Genomic DNA, 12,647 nt, shown 5'->3' on the forward strand with positions numbered 1-12,647 from the left:
TGTGTGTGTGTGTGTGTGTAGTGCCTCAGATCCGTGGGCTGACCCTTTTTTCGATGAAGTGTCCCATTCTGAAGCCAGCCTGGAAATGCTAAGTATCTCGGCCTGGCCTCAGCTCACAGTGATCCTCCTGCCTTCGCCCTCCAAACACTGGGATTACTGCCATGAACCAACATGCTTTCTTCCTGAGATCTGCTCTTACTGGCTAAGATTGGATTCCAGACTTAAAAGTTAGAGCACACAAGAAATTAGTAAGGGGGAAAAGGAAGTGAAGACCCAAACTGAGTGCCCCGTATGCCCACTCTCACTTCCCCTGTCCAGCTCTGCTGCCCTGCCCAGAAGACAGGCCAAGGGCATGCTAAAGGCAGAAAAGTCAAAGTGAGGGGCAAGCCACAGAGATCTGCAAGGTCATCTGCTCAACATGTTTCCCCCAAGCATATAAAGATCCCTGCAGAGAAGGGAAAGAAAGTATCCAAAGGGAAAAAGGGAAAAAACTGATGTCGGCAAGGATTCGGGTAACCCTGAACACAACAGGAACGCCAAAACAGCCCAGGCAGAGAAAGCCGGGGATGCCAAGGAAAGCATGTGCATTTTCCGTACCTGCACTTCCGGGGACTGTACAGCTTGAAAGAAGATTTTAATCAAGTTTTACAAAACTGCATAGCTTTACTTCACTTTTGTAAGCTATCTTGTTGGCGCACAGAGCACTCCATTGTTTTGTGGAGAGAGGGACAGATGTTATTCACAGAATGTCACCAGAGCTGGCTCAGTGTAGAAAAAACTTCTTCCCTGACTAGCTTTTAGAGACTTCCTTTTGGCTCCCAGAAAGGGAGAATCCCTGAGGTTGACACACGTAGCCACCTTGGCACAAAATGCCTTGTTGGTGTGGGAAAATCCCAAATTAAATTTTATGTTCTCTTCCACCTCCATCATAAAAATCTACTTAACTCCCTGAAAGCCAGAACTCGGCCCAGACCTGATTCTCTGCAACTGATTTTGTCCATGGTCAGGCAGTCAGGGCTCCGCAGAGACATCATAGACATGGTGACCCTCAAAAGAGCAGCTGTTCCTTTTCTAAGAGGTTGTGGGTCTTCAGATTGACCATTCTGTCATTGTCCTTTCACTTTCTGAAAGTCTAAACCGGCTTGTGGGAGGTGACTAAACCGCACCCTGAGTGTGAGCTGCCAACCCGCATGCTCAGCTTCCCCGATTAGAGCACCAGATGAAGACATCATTAGATTTTATAGCGCCTTTCTGATTTTGACAGTCTGCACAAGAAGGGGGTTTAAAAATTCTTTCATACTACTAATGATTGTCTGCCCATGTGCTTCCCAAAGTGCCAGGGCTGTTAGTGAAAAGTATCTTGAATAAAGCCAGATAACAGTTTAGCACGAAACCAAAACAAAAACCAAAAAAAATAACAGAGGAGTCAAAAACAAAATGTGCTCTTCTTCTGTCTCAGTCTGTCATTGTCACGAAGGCACACACATAAATCCTAGCAACCAACAGATTAAGTGGAAATGGAGCTGCTAGAGGCATCCACACATGCCTGCAGAAACAGATCCTAGCTCCTCTAAAGGCGAGCCCGCTGGTTGGCTCTGACCTGCCCAGGCCTGGTATCTGGCAGAGTCTCCTCTAATAGAGTTAGCCAGAAGGAGTGGTACCCGCAAGGCTTCATGGCTCTCACACCTGCAGACTAAAGAGCCAGTGATACGTTTGTCTCCATGAGAAGTCTTCGCCAGCTAGTCTAAAACACCAGGGTCCCCCATGATAAACTGCTATCGCCCATCCTTCCCTACAGCAGGTTTTATTGTAATAATTAGCAAATCACTTGAACTAATTTATTTGACTCCTGTTTCCTTGCATTTATCTAGGTTTCACAAAAATGTATCTTTTTCTTTTCCTTTTTCTCTTCACAGTGCCCCCTTCAGTTTCAAGGTCAGGACTTGAGAGAGATGCACAACACTCGGACTGAAAAGCAGCTGCAGGAACATGAAGCTCCCTGCCTATGTAGCCACAGCTGGAGAAGGCCAGTCTACCTCACCTTCTGTACTGTTCCCAGAAAGGACCTCAGCCCCAACACCAGCTTACCATGTTGTCATTACTAACCACATCACCTAGTTTTGACTAGGTCCTTTCTCTGGGTTTAGCTCCTACCTACCTCCCAAGACAGGCTAACAGTACTAATCAGGATCGAAGTCTGTAGAATTGGAAACCTGTAGTAAAGAGAAGTTTGAATGTTCCTGGGTTGTGTTAGAGAATGGGTTTTGTGTGCAAACTTTATTTTAGAGAAATGAGGTCTTATTCAGGGTGGAAAGACAGCAGTAAGTGCCGATGGGGAACCAAGAAGGGCTGGTGTGGTTATATTTTGGCTGTGCTCTAACAAATAAAGCTTGCCTAGAGATCAGAGCTCGGAGCCAGCCACTAGAGACTGGGCAGTGGTAGCACACACCTTTAATCCAGCCCTTGGGATCTCATGCCTTCGATCCCAGTACTTGGGAGGAGGAGACAGGAAGTGATATGGCTGGGTGGAGAGAGGAAGAGAGAAGGCGAGGTGGAGACAGGAGCTCAGCCCTTTCGGTCTGAGGATTCAGGAGAGGTAAGAAGTCTCTCTAGTGGCTGGTTTGTTTACTTCTCTGATCTTTCAGCATTTAACCCCTATATCTGACTCCAGGTTTTTATTATTTAGACCAATTGTACAGTCCTTATTTGCCTCTTCAGATCCGTTCTCCATCCTTTTCTACTCTGCTCTACGCCAATGTCTTGACCTTTATCGCCAGTGCTAACCTGACCAATGAGAAGCACTGACTTAAGACATGGGCTTCGGACAATTAAGCAAAAGAGATGGGAGTGAATTCCCATACGGAATTCACTAGTACAAATGTTTGCTTTATTCTGCTCTAAGGGAACCAGACTCTCTCTGAATAAAAATTTACTAATCACTAAACGTTTCCATTTGTCTTTTTCATTTGAAGGCTGACAAAAGCCAGACTGGTCTTGAAGAATGAATGTGGGTTTATACAAACCTAAATGTGGTGAGTTCTGTTGCGGTCTGCTTTCTGCTGCTGTGATAAATGTCATCACAAAAAGCAACTCGGGCGGGGAAAGTATTTATTTCAGCTTATACTTCCAACTACCAAATAGTCCATCACTGAAGGAAGTCAGGACAGGAACTCAAGGCAGGAACCACAGAGAAAGGCTGCTTTCTTAGCTTTCTTCCTGGGTAACTCTAGTTAAGTTTGTCAAGTTGTGTCAGGTTGAAAATAAAAACTCACTAGGACAACGTCATTTTTGGTCTGGAACCTGGTATGCAGATATTGACCTAAAGAATTTATTTTTCTATTATCAAGTGTGATCAGAAATAAGTTCCCTATATACTTCAGGGAGCATAGTATACCCACATGGTCTTGTTTCACGGCTATGTCAGCTCTATTTTCTCTCATAATAGAATTCATAGGGACGCTGTGCAGTGATAGCACATGCCTTTAATCCCAGCACTCGGAGGCAGAGGCAGGCAGATCTCTGAGTTTGAGGCCAGCCTGGTCTACAGAGCAAGTTTCAGGACAGCCAGGGCTACACAGAGAAACCCTATCTCAAACAACCAAAATAAAAAGAATTCATAGAGAAATAACTATTCTGTTATCTGCCAGGATGTCACACTGGTTCATTGAATTAGTTACACAATACTAATTGTACTTGTTGAGAAGGAAGAAACAGCACCCTAAATGTCTTAGTAAAACATATATACACTAAAGGGTAGAAGGTGAGTTCTGAGGAAAGTTAGTGGCCTGGAACACCAGTGATACTTCTGGGAATGATGGTCAAAACATGTTAATATGTCTTCTCTAAAGTTAGAGAGAAATTGTTGTACCCAGCAACTTCTCTCTCACTCTCTCTGTCTCTGTCTCTGTCTCTGTCTCTCTCTGTCTCTCTCTGTCTCTGTCTCTGTCTCTGTCTCTCTCTCTCTGTCTCTCTCTCTCTCTCTCTCTCTCTCTCTCTCTCTCTCTCTCTCTCACACACACACACACACACACACACCCCTCTTTAGATTTTGGAGGCAACCTATAGTGTCTTAAGACACATTCCTCAAGTTCTTTAAACAATTAATGCAGAACACATTCAGTTTTGAGAAGTGTCTGGAACAAAAAAGGTTCTGCCTCAAGTACAGACTGAGGGCAAACTGTGCTGCTACTTGGGCCTTGTGACTTTATAGGCCCAATTGTGTAGAATATTCCTTTACACTGTGTAAATTACACTGTGATTTGTTTAATAAAGAAGCTGACTGGCCAATAGCTGGAAAGGATAAGGTTAGGTGGGAAAACCAGACTAAGGACGCTGGGAATAAAAAGGGCAGAGTTAGAGGAGTTGCCAGCAAGACACAGAGAGGAAACAGGAGGTACAAGATGAAAGAGAGGTAATGCCACATGCCAGAACGTAGGTTAATATAAATGGGTTAATTTAAGTTGTAAGGGTTAGCTAGTAACAAACCTAAGTTATCGTCCAGGCATTTATAATTAATATTGAGTCTCCATGTCAGTTATTTGGGAACTGGTGGGCAGGAAAGAAAAGTTCATCTACACAGTTGCACTTCTGTTAGATATAGATGCTCTCTTGGTTGTTTTTTTTTTAGGAATTCGGCACAAGCTTACAGTTATCCCCATAGAGAAACCTCAGTTGAAAAAATGTATCCATCTGTGTGGAGGCCCACAGGGGCTTCCTAGTAAGACCTTACTCAAGGTCAGAGAATCTGAACTTGCTTTACTCAGCAGGGCTACATAATGGGAGTGATTCGGCCACATGCGTGAGTACCAGGTATTTTGATGGGTCTACACTTGGCTATACATTATGCTTTGATCTTGAAAGGGGGAGGTCTTTTGCCTCTCCCTTTGGTAGTGTATAAAAAGCCCATTAGAATAAATCTTGAAGCAACTGGGTATTGACCGGGACTCTCCTGAAGCTATCCTGTGTCTCTGTCTTTCTTATTTCCTTCTATCTTTCTAATACTTCCTCATTCCTCTCTCCTCCCACCAAGAACTCTTCAACAGCTTGGAGCTGGACTCTGATGGACTCCCACACATCTGTAAGCAAGTACGTGGTGGGAATTCTCTTGATTAATAATTGATGTAAGATGCCCAGTTCACTGTGGGGCCTGGGCAGGTGGTCCTAGATTGTATAAGAAAGCAGGCTGAGTAAGTCATGAGTATCAAGCCAGTAAACAGCATTTCTCTATTGCATTTACTTTGGTTCCTGCCTCCAGGTTCTTACCTTGAGTTCCTGCCATTTTTTTTTTCAGTGATGGAGTGTGACCTGAGAGATTTAAGCTAAAATAAACCCTTTCCTCCTCAAGTTGCTTTGGTCATGGTGTTTTATCACAGCAGTAGAAATCCTAACTAACACAGATGCCTATGGCATCTCCTCATTGACTAAGATGATTCCACATGGACTTTTCTTTCTGTGACTTGAATGGTTCTGGTTGAATATACATATACCAGTAGCCATGTCACAATAGCAGGTGGCAATTGAAGTTCTAGGTGTCAGCCCACCGGAAGAATAACTCTGTGATGGGTAAAGCTCATTAAGCAAGGTCACAAGACTACAGACTCCAGAATGTCTTTCGCTTCTGTTGTTCCTCCACATGTTTGCTGCTGCAGTCTTTCCCTGGTACCTGGCACAGTGTGAGGGGGTGTGGGAAGTCCCCCACTGCCTGTATTATAGTGTGTTTATCTCATGAAAACATCCTGATCTACTGGGCATTTTTATCTATGGATTGTCAAGAAGATGATTCCTCCTTAAGCTGTACTGTCTAATTAATATTAATAATGTTAGCTTATACAGAGTTTTGATGAATAAAATAAATACAAAGAAATGCTACACAGTCAGGGTCTATGAGTTCCCCCTAAAGAGTTGCTTCAGACACAGCTCAAATTAATGATTAACTATGAACCAGATTGGCTCAAATTCCTTTAATTTTATTTCTGAGAAATGTGTGCACCATAGCTGAAACAAAGCTTCAGATTAACTTTAGATTAGACCAGATACCTTACTAATGGTTTTTTTTTTTTTTTGGTTTTTCGAGACAGGGTTTCTCTGTGTAGCTTTGCGCCTTTCCTGGGACTCACTTGCTCACTTGGTAGCCCAGGCTGGCCTCGAACTCACAGAGATCCGCCTGGCTCTGCCTCCCGAGTGCTGGGATTAAAGGCGCTTACTAATGGTTTTTAAGATAAACAACCCCAGAAAAACAATCTCCAGTTCACAATCTCTAGACACATAGCTGGGCTGTCTGGCTAGGTCGTAAATACAAAACAGTCCAATTATTGCTAGTTGAAGGTTGATTAATTCCCCTGCACCCATTCCTGACCACAATTTGCTGATTTGGGTATGCACCCTGAAGATTCAAAGTTCAGCTGATGGAGTGTTTTTTATGTAAATCTAGAAACAAAAATAACTTTGGTTCAGGGCACTGCAGGAAAGGAAATTCTGACTAGTCAAGACTACAAAGGGTAATTTAACTCTGTAGCCCCAAAACAGGGATCTGCAGGTTTCTTTTGTGGTCCACATGGAGCAGAAAGTACATTTTAGGATTTAAAGCATCATAGTGCCATAGTATCTTAGAAAGTGCCAACTGAGCTGATGTTGAAAGAATTATGGTAGCTTAGGGAGGTTGACCTGAGCCTGAACTAGAGGATTTATGATATACCGAGAGCCTCTATGTCCAGAGACCTGGCACTCTCTGGTGACAAGCTACTTAGATACATTGCATGTGAATTGTCGGGATGACTCTGTTTTTAATCATGTCTTTACCTATAGTCATTCATTTAAGAAATGAAATATAACCTCTTTGTGACTGCTGTATTGCCTGAAAGAGTTGGGGTATATAAGCTATAGAAAGACATGAGAGAAGAAGAGCATGAAAGGAGAATCAAAGAAGGAAACCATCAGGAGAGTGTTTGAGTGTTTTCATTCCCTAAGCCCTTCAGATAGAAAAGTCTTAGTGTGCCGACACCATGGATTTCTTTTGAACCCTGTGTTGCCATGGGGCTGGTTCCCACAGGTGGTGATACACATATTTCAGTGAATTTGATTGAATGTGTGATTTCAGCCTCATTCTCCCTTTCCTCCACCTCTTCATCACTCTTCCTCTTTCTGGGTAAGTAAATGTTACACATTTATTATGTGGCAGGGATTATGTTAGTCTATTCTTTGAGTCCTTTTTGTGTGCATGTATGTGTGTGTATGTATGTGTGTGTGTGTGTACATGCACATTCGTGTGTGTGTGTGTGAGCACACACACACACACACACACGTGCGTGCAGGTGTACATGTGTGCACATGGGTATATGTACACGTATGTGTGGAAACCAGAGGAAAATCTCCAGTATCATCCCTTGGGAGCTATCTACATTGACTTAGCTGAAGCAAGGTCTCTTTCACTGGCTTAGAGCTTGCCAAGTAAACCTGATTGGCTGTCTAGCAAACCCCGGGAGAGCCTCTTGTCTCTGCTTTCCCAGCTCTAGGATTACAAGGATATACCTTGATGCCCAGACACCCAGCTTTTTACACCGGTTCTGGGGGGCGCCCTCAGTTCCTCATGCCTCCACAGCAAGCACTTTGCTGACTGTGCCATCTCCCCACCCCCCACTACCACATCCTCGGCAGTCTTCTGAATTAAGAAACACATTTACTCAAAAGACCGTTTTGTAAAAAGATAACCCAGTCGTAACAACACTGTGGTTAATTTAAAAAAAAGAAACAGGACCTTGGCACTTCCCTTCAAGATACTTACAGATTAGTCACCAAACAAGCGGTGTGTATCCGCACACTGAGAACACTTAGAAGGTGTGTTAAAGGAGCGGCTGAGACTTCATGGTGAGTGCCAGTTGTTATTCCTAAACTCTGCACCGTCTGCTGCAGTGATTATGTTGTGATTGTCTCCTACTACGTGTTCTAACTACAGAGGACACAAAGTACTTCTGTTCCTACCAGCCTGCTTTCCCATAGGCGAGATTGACCCCGTAGTCCACAGTGCTAAGATTTAGACCTTTCTCTTGGTTACTAATTCTACCTAACACTGTCTTGGCTCCCTACACTGCTCCAAATTCCATAATTTAAGGCTGTCTTTACCCCAGTCCTTAACAATCTGGGGAAACCCATCCATCCCAGTGTCACTTAACCGAGGACTCAATTCCCTGTCATCAGGCAAATGTTCAAGATTGCAGCAACGCTAGATTCCTTTCCATGGATGCTATAAACAGCCCTAACGTATAATAAGCCCAGATAGCTTTACTTAAGCTGCTTACAGAACAACTAAATTGCTGCAAAGAATATTTTGGGGGCAAATTCAGCAAATTCTTCAGTCTTGGATGTTTTTAACTAAAATATACATGATTGCTTTTCTTCCTTTAGCTAGATTTAAAATAAAAAGCCTTTGATCCAATAAATCACCAAGGACATGGAATTCTACATTTGCTTCATTTTCCTCCCATCCCCTCACCTATTTGCATCCATAGGCACCCAACATTGCTTCAGGATTGGGAGCTATCATAGGCGAGGGCGCCTTTTCAAGGTCGGGCTTCCAGGGAGTAACCCGGGAGAAAACACCTAACTCTAATTTCAATGAAGAGTTTGCGTGATTTCCCTCTAGTCAAACTCTAAAAAGCGAATCCTGCCCCCTCTGTTTGTTTTGTCAGGGTCTCCCGGACAGTCTTGAGTTGTGTCCTGACTCCAGGCTTTCTTAAGTATGAATAAAACATAACCCTCATGGATGCTGGGAGATCCAAGGGATAATCTTCCCGTATGCTACCCTTTTTTATGGAATATTTAAGAAGCTTGCTTGTATCCATTCATTTTTCTCTGCTAAAATGTTGTCTTCTTTTACACTCAGTCTTAACTTTCTAGACATCAACTCGTCTGGAGCTATCTGACAGATTGCAACAGACATCAGCACGTCCCAAAGCCTCCCTTACCATTTTCAAGATTAGATGGACTCCAAACTGACAACCTTGATAAGATCTCAGCATTGTTCCAAAGGAAAATAGTCTTGTTCTGGAAAAACAACAACAACAACAACAATTCAGGGCCACAGGCATTGCAGAATTTGGTACTATGCCTTTCCAAGATCAACGTGGTGCCATGGGTGAGGATACTGAGGTATTGATCAGAGATGGTGGCAGGAGGAAGAGAAGTAGAGGCATGAGGTTCTTGTGCTCACAGATAAGTACTAGGGAAACCAGGAATGTTAAACACACAGGGTTGTCTCTTTAACAGAAGAGATGTAAAGCTGCCTTCTGCCCAGAAGGCTGGGAATGGATGTAGTTAATAGCCTAGTGACTTGTGCCGTCTGTGGGGCCAGGCCACGCCTGAGTCTCCCAGACGATTATGTTTTTCCTAGATTCTTCCTCCAAGACCTCTATCTTGAGCATTGCTTCTCTGTCAACAGAACCCATCTTTAGAGGAGGTGTCACATGTACTTTCTAGCTTGATGACTTCTACCATATCTGTATGAGACCACACAAGATCCTAGGCCCTTAAGCTGTAGAACTCATCTTTATGGGAGAGGTCACATGTACTTTGCAGAAGAGTTTCCATGTAGTCACACTTTAAGCTTTATTGTGCATATGGGATTGAGATAATTGTAACCGGGAAACTTTTATCCCAAATTACACTGTACTTAAGTTTCCAACGGTGCCACCTGCAGGCTGAGTCTTTCCACCTAATCAAGACAGTCCCTCACAGGCATGCCAGAGGCTAAATCCAAAGGATCCCTCCCTCAGGTGTGTCCAGAGGCTTGTCTTCCAGATGATTCCAGGTCCTGTCACATTGACAATCAACACTAACCATCACTCAGTGCTGAAGAGCACTGTTAACTGAGAGCCTCTGTGAGAACTCTCCTACAAGGCTGAGGCCGAGGGGGAAGGATGCTGTGAAACTGATGATAGGAGAGAAGAAGTTTCCAGAACGGCAAGGGTTACAATGGCAAGCCTTACCTGTTAGGAGAAAGGGAATGTGATTGTTGTGACAAAGCTGGAAGAGAGATTCTGGTGTATCTGTCACCCTAACCAGTCATGGGGTTCTGAAGGGTGATGGGGAGTGAACTAGAAGGTTATTTGAATGGTCAAGAACTTGTGAACAGAAACCCTCACTGATTTTCACCGCATAGAAAATCATGCCTGCTGTGGAATAATCCTTTTGTACACTGTGAAGATTTGTTGCTGTGATTGGTTTAATAAAGAAGCTGACTGGCCAATAGCGGAACAGGATAAAGTTAGGTGGGAGAGCCAGACTAGGAGAACACTGGGAGGAAGAAGGGCAGATTCAGGAGTTGCCAGCCAGATGCAGAGAGAGAACAAGACATGAACATGCCATGTTAATAAAGGCACTGCCACACGGCAGAACGTAAATAAGAAATATGGGTTAACTTAAAATGTAAGAGCTAGTTAGCAATAAGCCTGAGCTATTGATTGAGCGTTTACAATTAATATTAAGCCTCTGAGTGGTTGTTTGAGAGCTGCTGCGGGCCAGGAAAGCTCTGCCTGCACATGCCCCATTCAGTTTTCAGATGAGTCACTTCACAGGCTTGGAGCCCATTTACTGAACAAGAGATGAATCTCTTCAAGGAAGGACATACACTGCAACATATGTGATAAACACCCCCAGGGTCATCCCTGCCCCACCCCACTCACCTACCCCTCCATCCCCTCCATCCCCCCACCCCACCCCCCGCAAAAGATCTAAGACTATCGTGGAAACATGTACTGGCAAAAGAAAGAAAAATCCTCAGACTTTGCAGGAACATGCAGTGTCCATGGCTGTGTCAATACTGAGATACCTGGAATGCTCCCATTATCTTTTGTTCAGAGGACACAAAGAAGCCAGGCGATACTGACATTTTAGTGCAAGCTCCCACCAGTGAGTTCAGTTTAGCTGTTAGACCCACCTTTGGTGATTTCCCTAGTTTATGACTATACAACTAGAATAGGGCTAACAGTCGGCAAAGCTTCTCCTGCCTGTGGAGGAAGGGTCACTATGGTCAACTTGAAACTGTCACTCTCTTCAGTGATGTTAATATGTCAAAGGAATGACATGTACTGGGAAGCTCTGCAGAGGCTAGCAACACCATTGAAGACTCCACAAGTGCAGAAGCAGGCTGAGGAAAACTAGTCAGCCAAGTGTTGGCTGCTCAAGATGAAGATCTTAGTTCAGAGCTCTAGCACCCACCTGAAAAGCTAGGCATGAGTATAATGCCAGCTCTGGAGAGGCAGAGATAAAGTGTGCCCCTTGAGCTTGCCTGGAAGCCAGCTTGGGTGAATGTCAGGCTTAGTGAGAAAGCCTTTGTCCCCAAAGATAAAATGGAGAGTGACCGAGGATGACACCAAACATTGGCCTCTGCCCTCCGTGTGTGTGTGTGTGTGTGTGTGTGTGTGTGTGTGTGTGTGTGTGTGCGTGCGTGTGCGTGTGTGTGTGTGTGTGTGTGTGTGTGTGTGTGTGTGTGTGCGCGCGCGCGCACTCTCCATTATATTTTCAAGCAATCACTAATGTAGACTCTGGACGAACTAAAAACTGTTGACCATGCTGGTTATGAGAGGGAAATTAACTAAATGATAGTTTACGTCATATCTGCTATTTCAGGTATGGTGTCTCCCAGAAAAGAACAAGACATCCTTTGTAGTGGGTAGCTGTTCCATCTTTGACCTGGAAGTACTACCCCACTGAGGCTTCGGTAACTGTCACACCTACAAGGTACTTCTAGGTCAAAGATGGAACAGCTACCCACTACAATCTTTTGTAGTAGGTGTGCAAGTTTATTTCATCTCACCCTCCATCAGTAAGGAGAATTGAAGCAGCTCACTTTTACATGAGAAGGATAGCAGAACATATTTCCCTTTTACACCTGGGCTCCAGGAACTCTCTTTCTTAGAATCTGCTGGGACTTTCATGATCTTAACATTCTACAAAATATAACTCTTAAATTAATGACATCATGCCAATTAGACTTGGTAAGCAGACAGCAGAGAAACTTGGGGATGTACTAGAAAGACATATGAGTGAAACCTAGGTTGACTAAGAAAAGGATAAATAGCTGAATAACAATGAAGAGATTAGCTGTAGCCATAAAATCCATCAAAGTGAAAGTGGTGTAACTTATTAGACTATTTTCTATGTGTGACTTTAAATTATCTCTGGCTGTTTTAGTAAGGGTTTCTATTGTGGTAATAAAACCCCAGGATCAAAAGCAACTTGGGGAGGAAAGGGTTTATTTCAGCTTACAGCTCTACATCACAGTCCATCATTGAGGAAAGTCAGGCAGGAACTCAGTCACAGCAGGGACCTGAAGGCAGGAGCTGATGGGGAGACCTCGGAGGAGAGATGCTTACCCACTTGTTCCTCCTGGCTGTTCAGTTGGTTTTCTTATCTACCTCAGGACCACCCACAATGAGCTAGGTCTTCTTCACACATCAATCACCAGTCAAGTAAACGCCCTACAGACTTGCCTACAGGCCCATCCGTTGGAGGCCTTTCCTGGGTTAAGATTCCTTCTCCCCAGATGACCCTAGCTTGTGTCAAGTTGACATAACACTATCCAGCACATCAGCACACCTAGTCATTATTGCATCAACCAGTTCTGGACAGGCTTCAAATGACTTTGCACAAAG

General features: G+C 43.9%; 1 long non-coding RNA gene across 1 annotated transcript; it reads left to right on the plus strand.

Moving 5' to 3' along the window:
* Nucleotides 1–1,936: 1,936 nt before the first annotated feature.
* LOC131912680 (uncharacterized) lies at nt 1,937–6,023 on the plus strand. Its single transcript, XR_009379677.1, has 3 exons — nt 1,937–3,032; nt 4,628–4,809; nt 5,030–6,023. It is a non-coding gene; the product is annotated as an uncharacterized LOC131912680 (long non-coding RNA).
* Nucleotides 6,024–12,647: the final 6,624 nt, after the last annotated feature.

The sequence above is a fragment of the Peromyscus eremicus genome, chromosome 6 (genome assembly GCF_949786415.1).
Source record: "Peromyscus eremicus chromosome 6, PerEre_H2_v1, whole genome shotgun sequence".
Lineage (NCBI taxonomy): Eukaryota > Metazoa > Chordata > Mammalia > Rodentia > Cricetidae > Peromyscus > Peromyscus eremicus.